General features: G+C 44.0%; 1 protein-coding gene across 7 annotated transcripts in view; it reads right to left on the reverse strand.

The window, feature by feature from the left end:
- Nucleotides 1-11,765, reverse strand: part of IL1R1 (interleukin 1 receptor type 1) — a 71,656-nt gene extending 59,891 nt beyond the window's left edge. For 3 of the 7 annotated variants that reach the window (XM_019804867.2, XM_011230936.3, XM_034658954.1), the window contains exons 1-2: nt 11,440-11,758; nt 8,103-8,201 (exon numbers count right to left, since the gene is read on the reverse strand). The gene's annotated coding sequence lies outside the window, so the exon portion shown is untranslated. Of the gene's footprint in view, nt 1-8,102; nt 8,202-11,232; nt 11,370-11,439 lie in introns of those variants that run through there. The other 4 variants (XM_034658958.1, XM_011230944.3, XR_004624822.1 and 1 more) reach the window with 3 other exon arrangements.
- Between the last annotated feature and the right edge of the window lie 3,915 nt (nt 11,766-15,680).

Consider the following 15,680-nt stretch of genomic DNA (forward strand, 5'->3'; position numbering starts at 1 on the left):
CTGACTATAGCTTGAACCGAGTAGACATTTACATCTTTGCCAAATAAATGTCAGTGGCTACATTTACATGACTAATGCCCACCATGCCTTAAAAATTCAAACCACACAGACGGGACAGAGAGAGGCTTTGATAACTTCTGGGGACAAGGTTTTCTGGAAAATGGCCCTAAATTCCCCCAGCAGGGAGGATTTGGCAATGGCTCTGGACAGCCTTGTTCTAGCCAGCTTCTTGTTTACTCAGGTAATTTACTGAATTTATGGCTGTCTACTTCCCAGGTCAGTGGTTCTCAACCCACGTTATACCAGCTGCATGGCATAGCCACCTGGTGACTTTTTTGTATCCCCAGACCTATCACATCAGCAAAACCCATTTTCTACAGGGCCCAGCAGACTGTGGCCAGGCAAAGAAGAGAGAGCTCGGCCTCAGGGACACACAATAGGTTTCCCTAAAACAATAATATATAATTTGGACATCAGGTCCAGACCTAAGGAAGTAGCTGTCTCCACCACCCACCCACCCCCAGCATTTTTCACTGTCCTGTAAACATAGTCTCTGTACACTCGTCACATTGTCTTACCAAGGTTCTTAACAATTTCAATGTGGAAAAAGAAGTTTAGAACTCTGATCTTGCAGTTAAATAAGTCTCAGAATTTGAGGTTAATGATAAATACTCAAGCATGGTGAGTGATGTTGGGTGTAATTCCCCACATTATTACAATAGCAAAACCGTAGCCTTCCTTTCTCCTTGTGAGTCAGCTCAGTAACCCATGGTGTTAATCTAGAGAAATGCTTAATCCTTGAGGGAAATGTATTCGAAAGAGGTATCATGGCAAGTTCACATGAGCTTTTTTAAATCAACGAAATCCAAGCACACGTTCTATCACCACTGATTATAATCATGTATTTTTCTCCTAGGAAAGAAATCCCATGAATCTTTGCATTCCCAGCTACATTATCAGTAGATGTGGATGTAGGTCAATATGACTGTGTAATGTATTTGTGTATCAGTACAACATTGTGTAAGTTTAAGGTGTACGAGGTGTTAATCTGATACATTCATATACTGCAAAATGATTACCACCCATAGCATGAGCTAACACCTCCAACCCAACACATAACTACCACTTCTTTTTTGTGGTGAGAACATTTACGATCCACTCTCCTAACAACCTTCAAGTATGTAATACAGTATATTAGCCATCATCACCATGCTGTACCTTAGATCCCCCAAACTGTCAATCTCATAACCGGAAGTTATCCTTTGATCAAAATCTCTCCACTTCCCTCGAATTTCTCCTCCGCCCTGGGTAACACCACTCTACTCTGTTGATCTGGGTTCAACTTTTTTAGACTTCACGTACAAGTGATCTCATACAGTATTTGTCTTTCTCTGTCCAGCTTATTTTACTTTAGCCTCATGCCCTAAAGCTTCATCTATGCTATTGTATATGGCAGGATTTCCTTCTTTCTCATGGCTGAATAATATCCCGTTGCATATTTATACCACATCTTCTTTGTCCATTCACCTGTTGACGAAGACTTAGGTTGTGTCCATACCTTCGCTCTTGTGAATAAGGCTGCAATAAACACGGCAGTGAAGGTATCCCCTCAAGATCCTGTTTATATTTCTGTTGAATATATACCCAGAAGTGGGATTGCTGGGTCATTTGGTAGTTCTGCCTTTAATTTTTTTGAGGAACCTCTGTACTATTTTCAGTAGTAACTATACCACTTTACATTCCCTCCAATAGGGCACAGGGCTTCCCTTTTCTCTACAATCTTGCCAATACCTGTTATCAGTTACCTTTCTGATATACAGATTTTTCTTTAATGGCCAGATGATACTATTTGTAAAACCAGGTTTCTCCCACCTACTTCAGGCAGCATCTGTTGAATCATTCCAGAGAAATAGCTATCAAGTTAATTTGTACTTTACTATTATGTATATTTCATTTGTATTGATTTTAGTTTAAATATTATCTACTGATCATTTCAGAAGGTAGAAAATAACCCTAGCACATAATACCTTTAAAAAAAAAACAGTTTACAGATAGCCTATGCCTATTTGGATGATAAATTCCCAATGGAGGTAGAAGGAGGGAGCCTTAATCACATGCTTCCTGTGAACAAACTCTGAAAAATGTCAATACTCAGAAAAATATGACTAAACTTCAACTACATCTAAAAAGAACGATTCCATAAACTCGTGTTTCCCTTCTTCAAGTTCTCCTATCGTTTCAGCACAATGAAATACAAAGAAGTTTGGGAGTCCAACAGACAAGTGTTCATATCCTGATTCTATTAATCACCCACTACCATCTTGAGAAACCACTTGCTGCGTCTGGGTCTCTGTCTCCCTCGGTCCAAGCCTGTGTAAGGAACACAGCTAATGTCTAAAGAGCACCCAACAATCATGGGGAGGAGACGGATCGGGGTGGGGCGGCGGGGTGCGACGTTGTTGGTACTTCCAGGACAGACGGGCTGCTCGTCAGCCTACAGCAAAGAGATCAAGAGGCCGGCAAATGAAGTTGCAGATAATAAAAGATCTATGAAAAGTTGTCCCAGGATTTCCAGTCAAGTGCTACCCTCTCACTAACTCCGGGAATAGAATTAGGGAAGCCACATCAGTTTTGGGGGGTGCACTCATGGCTTTGGAATGTGTTGGTTTTGTGGCCCACGTTGGCATATGCCGTTGGCAAACATGACTGAGCGGCTACAGTCATCAAAAGCAACGCTGCTGACTTCAGCCAAGAAAGGACCCATTGTCAAAAGGTTCAGCATCTTTAGAAACAAGACGGAATAATTTATAAGCACATTCACGTCCAATAATCCCCCTCAAACTATAAAAAGAGAAGGACTTCTACAAAAGACACAAACATGCCATCACTTAGTTCTCGAGTAATGTCGTTCATTCATTCATTTGCTCATTCGTTCGTTCATCCATTCATTCCAGGAATGCCTGACGGCTTCAGATATCAAACTTGCTAAAATCCTTTCTGAAATTTTAGTCTTTAAAGCCAACCATGCCATTGTTATGGACTGACTGAACATAGGTATAAGAAACCCAAAAGCCTAAAAATCTAGGAATCCTAAAATATTTATTTCAATCACAATTAGCACAGACACATTTCAAGTTTTACAAATATGTTTCTGGACTTTTTTTTTCCTGAATATTCCTTTTGCTGTCTTTCTAACCCATCATTCTCACTTAACAATCCCTTATCCCACGTTGCCTCCGATTGGACAATTCTATCTGGGTTGAGTACCTAGAACTCACCTGAGGAGTTCTCAGAAGCAAACCCCGCCCTCTTTTCTCTGGACCAGGAGGAGAAGCTTCCTGAGCTTGAGGTAAGAAACTGACCTCATAGCCTTCCTGCTTCCTGCCTCCATGTTCCTATGTCAACAGAAACCTGCATCCCTTCACTCCTTTCCACGGCCAACAGTTCCTGAAGCCTTCATCCCAGATGCCACACACACGCGCATGCACACACACACACACACACACACACACACATCCCCACTCTGCTCTGGCTACAAATGACCAGTTGTGCCATGGAGATTTATCTGAACGCCCATTCAATCATCAATCTCCGTCTTGGTGCCCTGTGTTTCTTCACAAGATGGAAGCACTTCTTGGCTTCAAGCCTTACCATCAGGCCTTACCTGAGTCTGTGGTCCATCCACACCCCTTCTGCAGGGCCCTCCCAGCACTGCAGACCTATCAGCTAAACAGCCCCATACGAATGGAACCAGAGGGACCAGAGTGAAAGAGGATACATAGTAGAGAAAAACCCTCTTCCCAGGGCCTTTCCCAGGGAATAAAACTTAGGAATTTGCTCTATTCTGTCCCACAGAAAGCCATGGAATTAATGCTCAGGGGATAATCTCACTCTGCCCCTTCCCCACTCAGTGGTCTTGAGGAAAGCTCTTGATTCTTCACCTCTAAAGTTAGAATGATAACCCTACCCGTACCTCCAGGGAAGGATATAGGAGAAGCTCCAGTCCCCGGAGGGCTCCCCAGCGCTAAGCAGACCTTCAGGGCACATGAACAGCCCACACTGCAAGGCCAGAGTTCTCATCTAGAACCCAGAAGTGGCAGGGCTTTTTTGCTGTTTCTTTCCTGCCTTCCTTGTGGTGGTTGACATTTGTTTCAGTCTTGAAACTAGACCATAAGCTGCTGTTCATTTTCTAAATCTTTCTATTTTCTCTCCCACCTCCTCTTCCTCTTTCTTTCAGGGGCACCGTGCATAGGGCTTAGCCCAAACTGGACGCTTAATAACGATTTGTCAAAACAATCAGTTAATTTAGTAAGGTGTGAGATAACGAAGGAGAAAGACTTTTGTAAGCTGAATTTTATCTCTGGGAGAGGTAGGATGTGTTTTTTGTGAAATGTCTCAATGGCCATGTTTAGACTGAGCTTTTGTCACTTGTCACGCACACAAGAATTCAGGGCTGGACAAGAGAGTGAGGTATCCTGGGTGCCGGCCAGCCCTCTACCAGATGTCACCCATGTCACTATCTCTTGTGGCAAATACAATGACTTTTGCCCACGATGTCCATCATCCAGGTGAGCATTTACCTTCTACGTGGGTAAGACTTTAAAGACTCTGACATCCTCTTTCCAGCCCATGACTAACTACCTGAAATCCAGAATAAACTCCAATGTCTTGACTGTGGCTGCAAATGCCCATGGCGATCTGCCCCCTGCTCTGTCTCCAAGCTCACCACCAACCCCCCTCCCACACATTTGGCCAGCCCTGTACGTATCTTCTGCTCCTCCAACAGGGCTCTGCACCACTGTTCCCTCCGCCCTCCACCTGTGTGCCTCAGAACCCACCCTCCTCCTCCACCAGGACTCCCACCACCAGGCGAAGACAGATCTTGCTCGTCATCACCAGCTTAGCACCAGCCTGTCTCGTTCCTGGTGCTAATCGCTATGGATGTAATACACGCTACCGCCCAGCTGTTTTGTGCGGCCTTTGCAGGCAGTAGCCAGATCACCCTCACCCACTATGGCATCCCATGGCTAGACCCCCAGCAAGGCCTCAAAACACAACTACTGAGCAAACCAAAAGTTATGATCACAAACGGTTTTTAAAACAATCTCCATACCGCTACGCATCTATGAGACTGGCCAAAATCTAGAACACTGACAACACCAAATGCTGGCGAGGATGTGGAGCACCAGGAACTCATTCATTGCTGGTGGGAATGCAACGTGGCACAGACACTTTGGAAGACAGTTAGTTTCTTACACAACCAAAAACAGACTTACCACACAATCCAGAAACTGTGCCCCTTGGTATTTACATAAAAGAGTTGAAAATTTACATCCACACAAGGACCCGAACATCGTTATTTATGGGACCTTTCTTCACAATTGCCCAAACTTGGAAGCAGCCTACATACTGTTGAGTGGATGCACGGATAAATAACTGGGGCACATCCAGACAGTGGAATATTCTTTAGCTCTTCAAAGAAATGAACCATCAAGCCATGAAAAGACATGGAGGAAACTTAAATGCATACTACTGAATAAAAGAAGCCAGTCTGAACAGGCTATACACTGCTTGATTCCAAGCATATGGTGTTCTGGATAAGGCAAAACTAGGAAGACAGTAAAAAGACCAGCAGTTGCCACGGCTTGTCTGCTGGAGTAGGGAGAATGAACAGATAGAGCACAGAGGACGTTTAGGGCAGTAAAACACTGTATGATACCATAATGATGTATGCACGTCATTATATACTTGTCTAAGCCCATGAAAGGCACAACCCTGAGAGAGAAGCCTACTATCAACCATGGACTTTAGTGATAATGATGTCTCGGTGTTGGTTCATCCGTTGTAACTAATGAGCTGCTCTGGCGTGGGGGAGCATATTGATAATGGGGGGTGAACATAGAGGGAAATTTCTATACCTTCCCCTCAATTCCACTGTGAACCTAAAACTGCTGTCAAAAAATAAAGCCTAAATAAAGACACCTCCACCATGAAATGAGATATGAAAATTTTAGAAACACACCAAGTTAACCTCTTCCCCCGAAGGACCACAAGAGTTGAATAAAAACCAGTTGGCTAGCATGCTATGTTGACAAGCACACGGGGAAACATGCTCTCAAACATTCCCAGAAGTATTATTTAGTATAACCATGTGGGAGATGGATGGGCAGTTTTGAAATACATATCAAAATCACAAATGCCCAAGTCTTTGACTCACAATTCCACTTCTAGGAATTTAGCCAATCAACACGTTTGTTTGCACTTCTGCAAAATGACACAGGCGAGGCTGCTTTTCATTGCAACACTGGTTGTAATAGCAAAAGATTGCAAACAACTTAGGAGTCCACTGAAAGGTTAAAAATGCACCTCGTTAGACGCAGATATGGAACAGGGTGCGGAAGATCACACGCACGCACCATTAGTGTGTGTGATGGCTAATTTCATGTGTCGAATTGACTGAGCCCACGTAGCCGAGGTGAAGGGGCCTTTGAACTGCATAAAGCAGATGGCTCTCCCCAGTGCGGGTGGGCATCCCCCAATTCCTTGAGGGTTGAAATAGAACAAAGAGGCAGAGAAAGGTTGAATTGACGCCACAGGACTACTTGAGCTGAGACATCTATTTTCTCTACGTGCTCCTGGTTCTCATGCCTTCAGACCTGGACTACAGTCTACACCTTTGGCCCTACAGCTCTCGGGCCTTGGAACTGTGCCACCTGCTCTCCTGGGTCCAAGCTTGTAGACAACAGATAATGGAACTTCTCAGCCTCCAAACGAGACAATACTTTATAATCTCTTTTATCTCTCTTTTTATCTCTCTCTCTCAAAATATCCCAATGATATGCCTGATTTTACATATAAAACCAATAGGATATTGACGTATCTATCTCTTGTTCGTCCTGTTTCTCTGGAGAACCCTAATACAGTGTGGAAATATGGAAAAAATTATTAACAGTTACTTAGCTACTTGTTGGTGAGAGAGAAGGAAAGAGGTGTCTGAGGAAAAGGGAGAGGAAGGACTTTACCGAATAGTCTTTTAAATTGTGTGTGATCCATTCAAAAGTACACAAACCATATGTTATTTGTTGAAAAAAATTTCAAAAGTACACAAACCATATGTTATTTGTTGAAAAAAAAAGTAGGCTCCATGGTCAGTGTGGAGCCCAACATGCGGCTTGAACTCACCACCCTGAGATGAGATCAAGAGTCGGATGCTTAACCAATTGAGCCACCCAGGTGCCCCTTGTTAAAAAATATTTTAAAATTCCAAAATCTTACTGAAAAGTTTAATAGCAAATTGTGTAAAATGCTATTTTAAATTATATTCTTATACCCACCTTCTAACTGGAACAACTAATCTAAGAGAAGACAGGTAAGTTTCCTGGGAGAAAACAGAACCAGCCCCCTCTCCCAAGCTAGAACTTGCCTTACTCTGTCCCATCCTCCCTGGAGACGTTCTTGGACATTCTTGGTACAGAATTGGGGGCTCGATGGTTAAAATGTATAAGGATGGTCCCCAAATATTAAACACCTAACGTGTCTAGGATGAGATGATAAATTGGATAATCCTGCCAGGGAATGTTGGCCTGAAAATCAACTTCAGGTACCATTTCACAATGGCTTACACAGATTCAGAGAAACCGAGGCAGAGCACCCCACCTCCCCCAATCCCCAAGTGAGGGGATGCATTGGTTGAGTTTCTAGGCCCAGCACCTCAAATGTAGAACTGGACTTAGCACTTTTGGATGAAGAACCAAGTGCATCAGCACTCAGCTGTGCGGACCAGTGCAGCACATAGGCTAGGAAGTTGAACAGACTTGGTATAGATTGATGGGCATCTCTCATCACTAGCTCATCACCTCTGGGCCACTTACTGAGCTGCTCAGAGTCTCAGTGGGTTTGGTCCTTGAGCAGGTGTAATGATACCAATCTTGCAAGGTTGTGAACAGATGAGACATAATGAGGTAAGAACCCAGATCAGTGTTCCTTAGTGGGAACTCAATAAATGGTGACTATATACCCAGGTGAACAGTACAAACATTATCAATGGTCCCAAACCTGTGTGCCATTGTCTCTAGAGTTCAGTCAACCCTACGCTCACCAACCTGTGCACTCTAAGTACGACTGCGTTGTGACTCCCAGCTGTGCACTGACTGCCGCTGTAACTTCGGGCAAATCACTTCTCTGTACGCCAGCTTCTTACTCTGCAAAATAAAATCGTAACAATGACTACGTCATACACGAGGCACTTCCAAGCAGATCTCGCATAGAGTCAAGTGCTCCATTAAGTATTAGCCATCACTATTATTTATTCGGTGCCAAGTTCAAGCCATTGCTAAGCATCAGTTTGGTTCTCATTCTAACAGCCTAGCACTGAACTGGGGGTCAGAGTGAAACCCTGTACCCCCCTGTAAAGCATTTCATACTCACACCAAGTCCATGAGACTTACACTTACAAGTCTGTGATCTCCATTTTCCTGATTCTACCTTTGGCTTGTATTCAATAAAAATAGAAACCAACCCAAACAAAATTAAACAAAATCATCAATCTGCCCCAGACAATCTCCATTTTCAAAATCTTCAGTGATTACTTTTTAAGATATTCCTTTCCCTGCAGAGTTAGGTAACAATGTTCCTAGCTCCCTTCTGTGGACTCAGTCAGGAAACATTCATTGAGCCCCCGCTCAGTAACAGATCCCAGACCAGGCCCTAGAGAGAGAAAAACACATGAAACAAGTCCCGCCTTTGAGAAGGGGAACTGAGCAAAGCAAGTGGTCAACAACAATGCAATATAAGAAGAATGGCGTGTGGTTCTGCATGCAAATGAGATTAGTAAGCAACAGAATAGAAACCGTCTTCAATCTCCAGTATCTCCATGTGCCCTAGAACACGCCGAATGCTAGCGCTGACTCCAAGAACTGAGAAATATGTTGCAACACACACACACACTTTCCAAGTCTAGAATTAGAACACATTGCCAAAATCTCAGCATGTAACTCTCCAAACATAAATACGTTATAAGGTGAGAATATAAATAAACTTCATAATGACAGCAATCGTAACTGTACTGTTTCATATTTTTCACTGTTTTTCTATTCAAAGAAATTTTTTCTGTCTCATCTCTGCTCCCAGTACAATCGTGGGTGGGATGAAAAGTCAATCCTTATCTTTGCATTTTATAGAAAAAAGGGAAATAAAATCATAAAGATTGAGTTTTGCCAGGCGTTGTTCAAATGGTAGAAAGTCAGAGCAAAAGCATCCTATTACCCATGCTCTCTGCAGGCCTGGTGAGCGACATCAAATGAGGTCAAAGTCCCCAGAAATTAGGTTGGCATAAGTTACTGTAAGAAATGATTGCTTTGATATGAGTAACCAAAAAAGACAAGAAACTGAACCCAAAGGGGCAGAATAGGAAGTAGAAAGGTTTTACAAAGCGTTCCCTTAAAGCAAATCAAGACAACAAAATAGTCTTTGCCAATTATCAGATTAGCACATTTATTTAAAAAAAAAAAACACCAAAACCCAATGTTGGTGAAAGTGTGGTAAGATGGTATTCATACAGTGCTGGAGGCAGTGTAAATTAATAGCACTTTCCTAGATTAAATTTAGTGGCAGGGATCAAGAGCTTCAAAAATGCTCATGCCCTTTGACCCTACGGTTTTTCCTCTGGGAATATAGTCCTAGGAAATAATCGAGAAGAGATGCAAAGGTTTCATTATAAGTATGTTAGTTTTGTAGTGTTGATAATAGAAAACAATCCAATATCTACCAACATGACTTGATAAATTCTCTGTATAATGTGAACAAATAACTTCTGTAGAAAGAAATTAGCATTGATCCCACAGCGACAGATTTTTATCTTTCATCTTATTTACTGATCTATATGTCCTTTATTTTATTTCTGACAATGAGGATGTGCTAGTCCTGTTAGTTTTGCAAGAGATATTTTAGAAGTGAATTTCAGGGGCGCCTGGGTAGGGCAGTGGTTAAGCATCTGCCTTCGGCTCAGGGTGTGATCCCAGCGTTCTGGGATCAAGCCCCACATCAGGCTCCTCCACTGGGAGCCTGCTTCTTTCTTCCTCTCCCACTCTCCCTGCTTGTGTTCCCTCTCTCGCTGGCTGTCTCTCTCTGTCAAATAAATAAATAAATAAAATATTTTAAAAAAAAAAAAAAAAAGAAGTGCATTTCAGCCATTCCTCGACCATGCCCAGCGAGGTTTTCTCCTAAGTGAGCAAGCAGGCGTGTGCCCAGGAGGTGTCGTGGGATAGAAGATTAGCAACCGCCTGCTGACTTGAGAAAGGCCATAAGTATCTCTCTTAATTCTTCACCAGAATTAGGAAGATTAAATTCATCTCAAGAAGTGCTCCCTGCTTCTTGTGGGCAGCATTATCTCCTTCCCTTCCCCAACAGATCCACATGCTTCCAGGGAGCATAAACCCTCCCTTGGCCTTTAGCACGTGCAGTGGTCTCCAGCTGCCCATGGGCAGGTAACAGGATTCACAAACTGGCTGCACCCTCTGAACATCCTTCCCGAACCCAGCTCCCCATGCCCTCCTCACTACAGCACCAACCAGCATTTTGCATAAAAGTAAGGAGTTGTCAATTGAATTGAACCGAATTGAACAGTAAACCTCATTTTGCTCTCCTTTTTGTGTTCTCACTTCCTATCTTTAATCTTCCAGATTCTGTCCCATTTTCTTATTCTTTCCCACAGCAATGCTACTGACAGGATTATGGAAGTCAAGCATGTCCAATAGAGAAATACCGGACAATGTTTATCCTCTCCTCTGAGAGTTTTCCTTACAGCTCTAGGTGTAACATTTGTCAAGCCTCGGGAAAAAAAAAATGCTTGTGCTTCTAAGATGACACTTTAAGCTGTGCTGGAGGAAGCACATATGAGCCTTGCTAGGACAACACCTTCTAACTTTGAATGCAACCAATGGGTGTCTGTTAATAGAAATGCAATGCCTTCAGCCAAACATTGGGCCAGATTGTGCCCCTCTCAAACTGACAAAGCTTAATGGGAAGTGCTCAAATAAGTCTGAATTCTAATATCAGCAACAATGTTTTTAAAAGATTCTTATTCATAATACCCTTCACTTAGACTGCACGATTTACCAAAAAAGTCATGCAACTCTTTGTGGCTTATAAGTAGTATATGCCCATATCATTCCCAGTTAATATTCCATAGAGTAAAACATACATTATCACAGGCAATTTTTTAATATGACTCACAGACACATCTTGAGGTGAAATATGCCTACAGAGCCACAGAAGTCCAAGAAATCCTTAAAATCTTGTTTTCAACAAACACCGTAACATGCTCAGTTTTCTTGAAGTCCATTCGTGGCTGCTAAATCTTTCATCCGTGGAGAAGTAAGCAACGAGAAAACGAGGGGGAAATACGGGAACAAAAACCAGAAGGGCAATTAATCATCTTACCATCTCGTTTCTTCATCGTGGGGACATTCGGGGATGGCTGGTCTCGCAGGAGGTGGTGACTCTGAGGGTAAGCCCACAGCGTTTCTTCCCCCAAATAAGTCAGCTGACTTGACGTTGGTTCTTAAAAACAAAAGTGCATTCTGAAGTCAGTCCTGGAGAGACTTGCTAATTCCTCTTTTCTTTTTCAAACGAGCTTTGTGTCTGGTCCATGCGGCACGAGAGTGTCCTTCACATCTTGTCAGCCCACCCAGTTTTACGGAGGCTGAAAGAAAGGAGACTCTGAGTGACGTCTGTGTCAGACCTATGGGGGCTTTAATCCTCAGCCGTGACACATGTGGGGAGCTATGAACAGGAAACTCAGAGCTGGGCAGACAGCCAGAATCATTCCGAAAACGTGCCAAACCCTTACGAAATACCAACACGCTTTACCGCACACTCACATCGTATGCTTCGCAAGCCTGTGTCTCTATCCCCATGTGACTTTGTGTTAGACCCAGACAAGGCTTGCCAGCATGTCCAGCCTGGCAGGGGTCCCACTGTCCGACGGGTCAAGGCCAGGACTGGGGACTCCTACCCTCTCCCTCGGCTGCCAACCTCCCGATCCTTCTTGCAACGATAGCCACAGATGAGAGCCTGGAGGACCTTTCAGTTCCTTTTCCCTTGCAGCCCCCGGGCCCCTTTGTGATGTGCCCATTCACCTGCCACAGGCCCTGGGACACCGCCAAGGTCTCTTGTCAGTGTCCTGGTGGTGGGAGACCCACTGATTACCCCTGGGCTCGGGGTAACGATCAGTGGCAGGCAGGAGGGGAGGGGAGGGCTGTAGCCAGAGCCTCTGGAGAGAGCGAGCCAGAGATGGCACTGTCCCGCTCTGCTTCTTTATTTGCTCTCTGTGGGCCCTTCCTATGCCCCGAATTCAGATTCATGTTCTCCACACAACACGGGGTGTCCAGCTTTTCACAGTGCTGCTCAAACATCTGCAGCAGGACCAAACCTCCCATTTTGGCCTTCAGGTTCCTCCACGAGCTGGCCTCAACATGCCTTTCTGCCTTGTTCCCACTGCCCTTCCCAAGATCCCCTTGGGCTGTGCCCCTCTGGAGGGCCACCCACGGACTCCAGAAGATGTGCTCCAACTCACGTTTGCACGTGCCCTGCGCTACCACCCTCCCGCTTCCTCTCCTTGTCCTCGTGCATGTGACAGCACCCCCATGTGCATCCCCCTCCTCGCGGCCCCACTCCCCATACTTCTGATCATGACCACCATTACTGCAGCCTACGCCCCTTACTGCATCCTGGGGTGATTCTTCCCGCTCCGCACCTGCATCATGCCTCGGTGATAACAACAGACAGAAGAGTGGCCACTTATTAGGTGTCAGACATTTTTCTAGCACATTTACATTTTTTAGACCCATTTTATTTTATTTTTTTAATAATTTTTTATTTTTATTTATATTTTTTTTTTCTAGCACATTTACATTTTTTAGACCCATTTTATTTTATTTTTTTAATAATTTTTTATTTTTATTTATTTATTTTTTGATGTAAAGTTCGATGATTGATTAGTTGCATATAACACCCAGTGCACCATGCAATACGTGCCCTCCTTACTACCCATCACCAGCTTATCCCATCTGAGAAAACGTGTAGAAAAAGTCAACACCTTCCTCCAGATCCCTTACCCAGACAGGGTGAAGCCCAGATGAGCCCCTCTGGCATTGCTCTTCACGTCTTACCCGGATCAGTGCTGTCTGTTTGGGAACGTATGTACTCAGGGACAAGGGAACGTATGTTCCTCACGCTCTTTGGTATTCTTTCCAGAGGGTGTCCTGGAATGCCTTCCCATTCTGGGTGACTACCAAGCAGCCATGATTAATTGGCAGATTAATGAGATTTAATTGATAGACCAAATGTTCTATGTTAGACATGGGCAGGGATTTTAACATTAAGAATAAGCAGAACGGTCTTGAGGTTTAAGGCAACATTCCTGCAATAGTTTTGCTGACATTTTTAAAACCTATCTCAACTGTGAGTGTTCAGGTCTAGGCCATCTGGTAAATCAACAGATCGTTAAAGGCATAACCCCAGTGAGAAAGCTGAGAAGACCCTCAAAGCAAAGAATGAAATTGCCACCCTCCCTCCAATGTGGAGTAGACATGAGCCTGGAGGGACTAACTCCATCCCCAACTCTGGGGTTGGCCCCACTGGTCTGTGCCAACCGGGGTCATCCCACCATTCCTTCCAGAGAGATTGTGAGATGGGCACAACAGGGCATTTAAGAATATCTTTAATGTGTTTATAATTCATGTGTTTCCTACACATCACAACTGATGAGAGATGCAATATCTTTGAGCGTGAGCATGTGTGTGGGTGCACGGCATCCTCCTGGCCCTAGCAAGGCCTCGGGGGCAGTCCAGTGAGAGCAAGGCTTGGGGCTTCCACCTGACAATGGTAGGAAGCACCCACTTAAGGCTGATAGGTAAACCCTTCTTAAGATGACAGAAATGAGCTTGAGAATGAAGCCCACGCTCAAGGGACATGTTTCCAGAGAACTACAAAGAAAGTGCTAAAAACTGATCCAACCCATATTATCTCTGGAATGTTCAGTGATGAGAGCCAACATCTATCTTTTGGTGTTGCCGGGTCCAAGTTGGGTTTTCAAAGTGTCCTAACACGGACTCCTGGAGATCAGTGGTGGCTGGGGAGCCAGAGGAGGGGCATTTCAGGGGAAGGAGGCTGACCCCCTTTCCTCGGCACAAGCAGCTTTCCATCTTTCTGCCTCCAGTTCCGCCCCACTCCTCCATCTTCTCCATCCCTCTTCCCCTCCTCTCCTCCCCTTGCTCCTCTCCCTCCTCCTCCTTGGACTCCTTCCTCCTCCTCTTTCCTCTCCTCCTTCTCCTCCCACTCTTTCCTCCCATAAAGAAAGAGAGAATGCCATCAGAGAGACTCTGAGTGGACAAGAAGAGGCCAATTAGGAGAGGAGAAGCCACAGTCAGCTGTGGTTTGCAACTTCCAGACAAACACCAACTCATGAGCTCCCAGACATGGCTGTTATGCTCTTTAAAACACACTAGCAGCTTCCAAGGCTGTTGGCCAGGAGTGATTGATGCTGGAAGATGAATGATATTTCATTCCAAAGATGCTTCTGGCCTCCCACTGGATGCAAGACCCTCTTCTAAGCATTTTGGAATCAATAAAAAAAGACCCAGCCTCGACCTCAAGAAGCTTCCTATCCCGTAGATAGTTGGCTGCAGATGCAACAAGGGCTTAACCCACCATAGGTACTTGCCTCCCAAAATAGGAGTTTGTGACGCCAATTTTCCTTTACTTGGTTAATTTATCGTCTTATCTAAACCTCCAGTAAAGGGGAGAGATTTCATTTCAAGGATTTTTCTGACCCTCTTTTCCACTCTAGACAATTTCTTCTCCCTTCCTCTTTTCACTTCTCAGGAAGGAGAAAAAAATGTCAGGAATCTACAATGTTTAGTTAACATGTGTGCGCACACACACGCACATGCACAAACACACACACACGCTTCTGCCTGGGATTTCTCAGTTGCTTAGTTCCTCTGCGGAGTTCAAAAAAACAAATAGTCATAGTTGGCAACAAAAATTCAATACCAGAAGTTAATGGAAAATCTCCAAACTCCAGGGTCCATTATAAATGTTAGAGCATAGAACTCACTGAGCCAGAGCTTTTACTATTCAAACTATAGAAAACGTCATTATGACACATTTTTATCAGCAACACGGTCTCTGTAGAACCCCAGAACGTTCTGTATTTATACTTAAGAAGTCAGAAACAACTCATGTATTTTCCCAGAATATTCTTAAGAAAAAGTTTACACCTTCAGAATTGACTTGCATTCAAGAATATCTTTAATGTGTTTGTATTTCATGTGTTTCCTACACATCACAACTGATGAGAGATGCAATATCTTTGAGTGTGAGCACGTGTGTGTGTGTGGGTGTGTGTGTGTGCATGGGGGTGTGTGTCTGTGTGCAAGCATGGCTATACCTGGAATCTAACCTTGGCTCTCTGGCCATAGGTTGTGAGTCCTTAAGAAAGGGTAAACCTCTGTTTTACAGTCCAGTAACTTTGCAATTAAGTGGACACTGACCTGCGACCCAGGAGACATGAATGAAAGACACTGATTTAACTTCATCATTGCGGCTTTGGGGAAAACACCTCTCTAGACCTCAGTTTCTACATCTGGGAAAAAAAAAAAAAGCATTGTAATTGAAGT

The sequence above is a fragment of the Ailuropoda melanoleuca genome, chromosome 4 (genome assembly GCF_002007445.2).
Source record: "Ailuropoda melanoleuca isolate Jingjing chromosome 4, ASM200744v2, whole genome shotgun sequence".
Taxonomy (NCBI): Eukaryota; Metazoa; Chordata; class Mammalia; order Carnivora; family Ursidae; genus Ailuropoda; species Ailuropoda melanoleuca.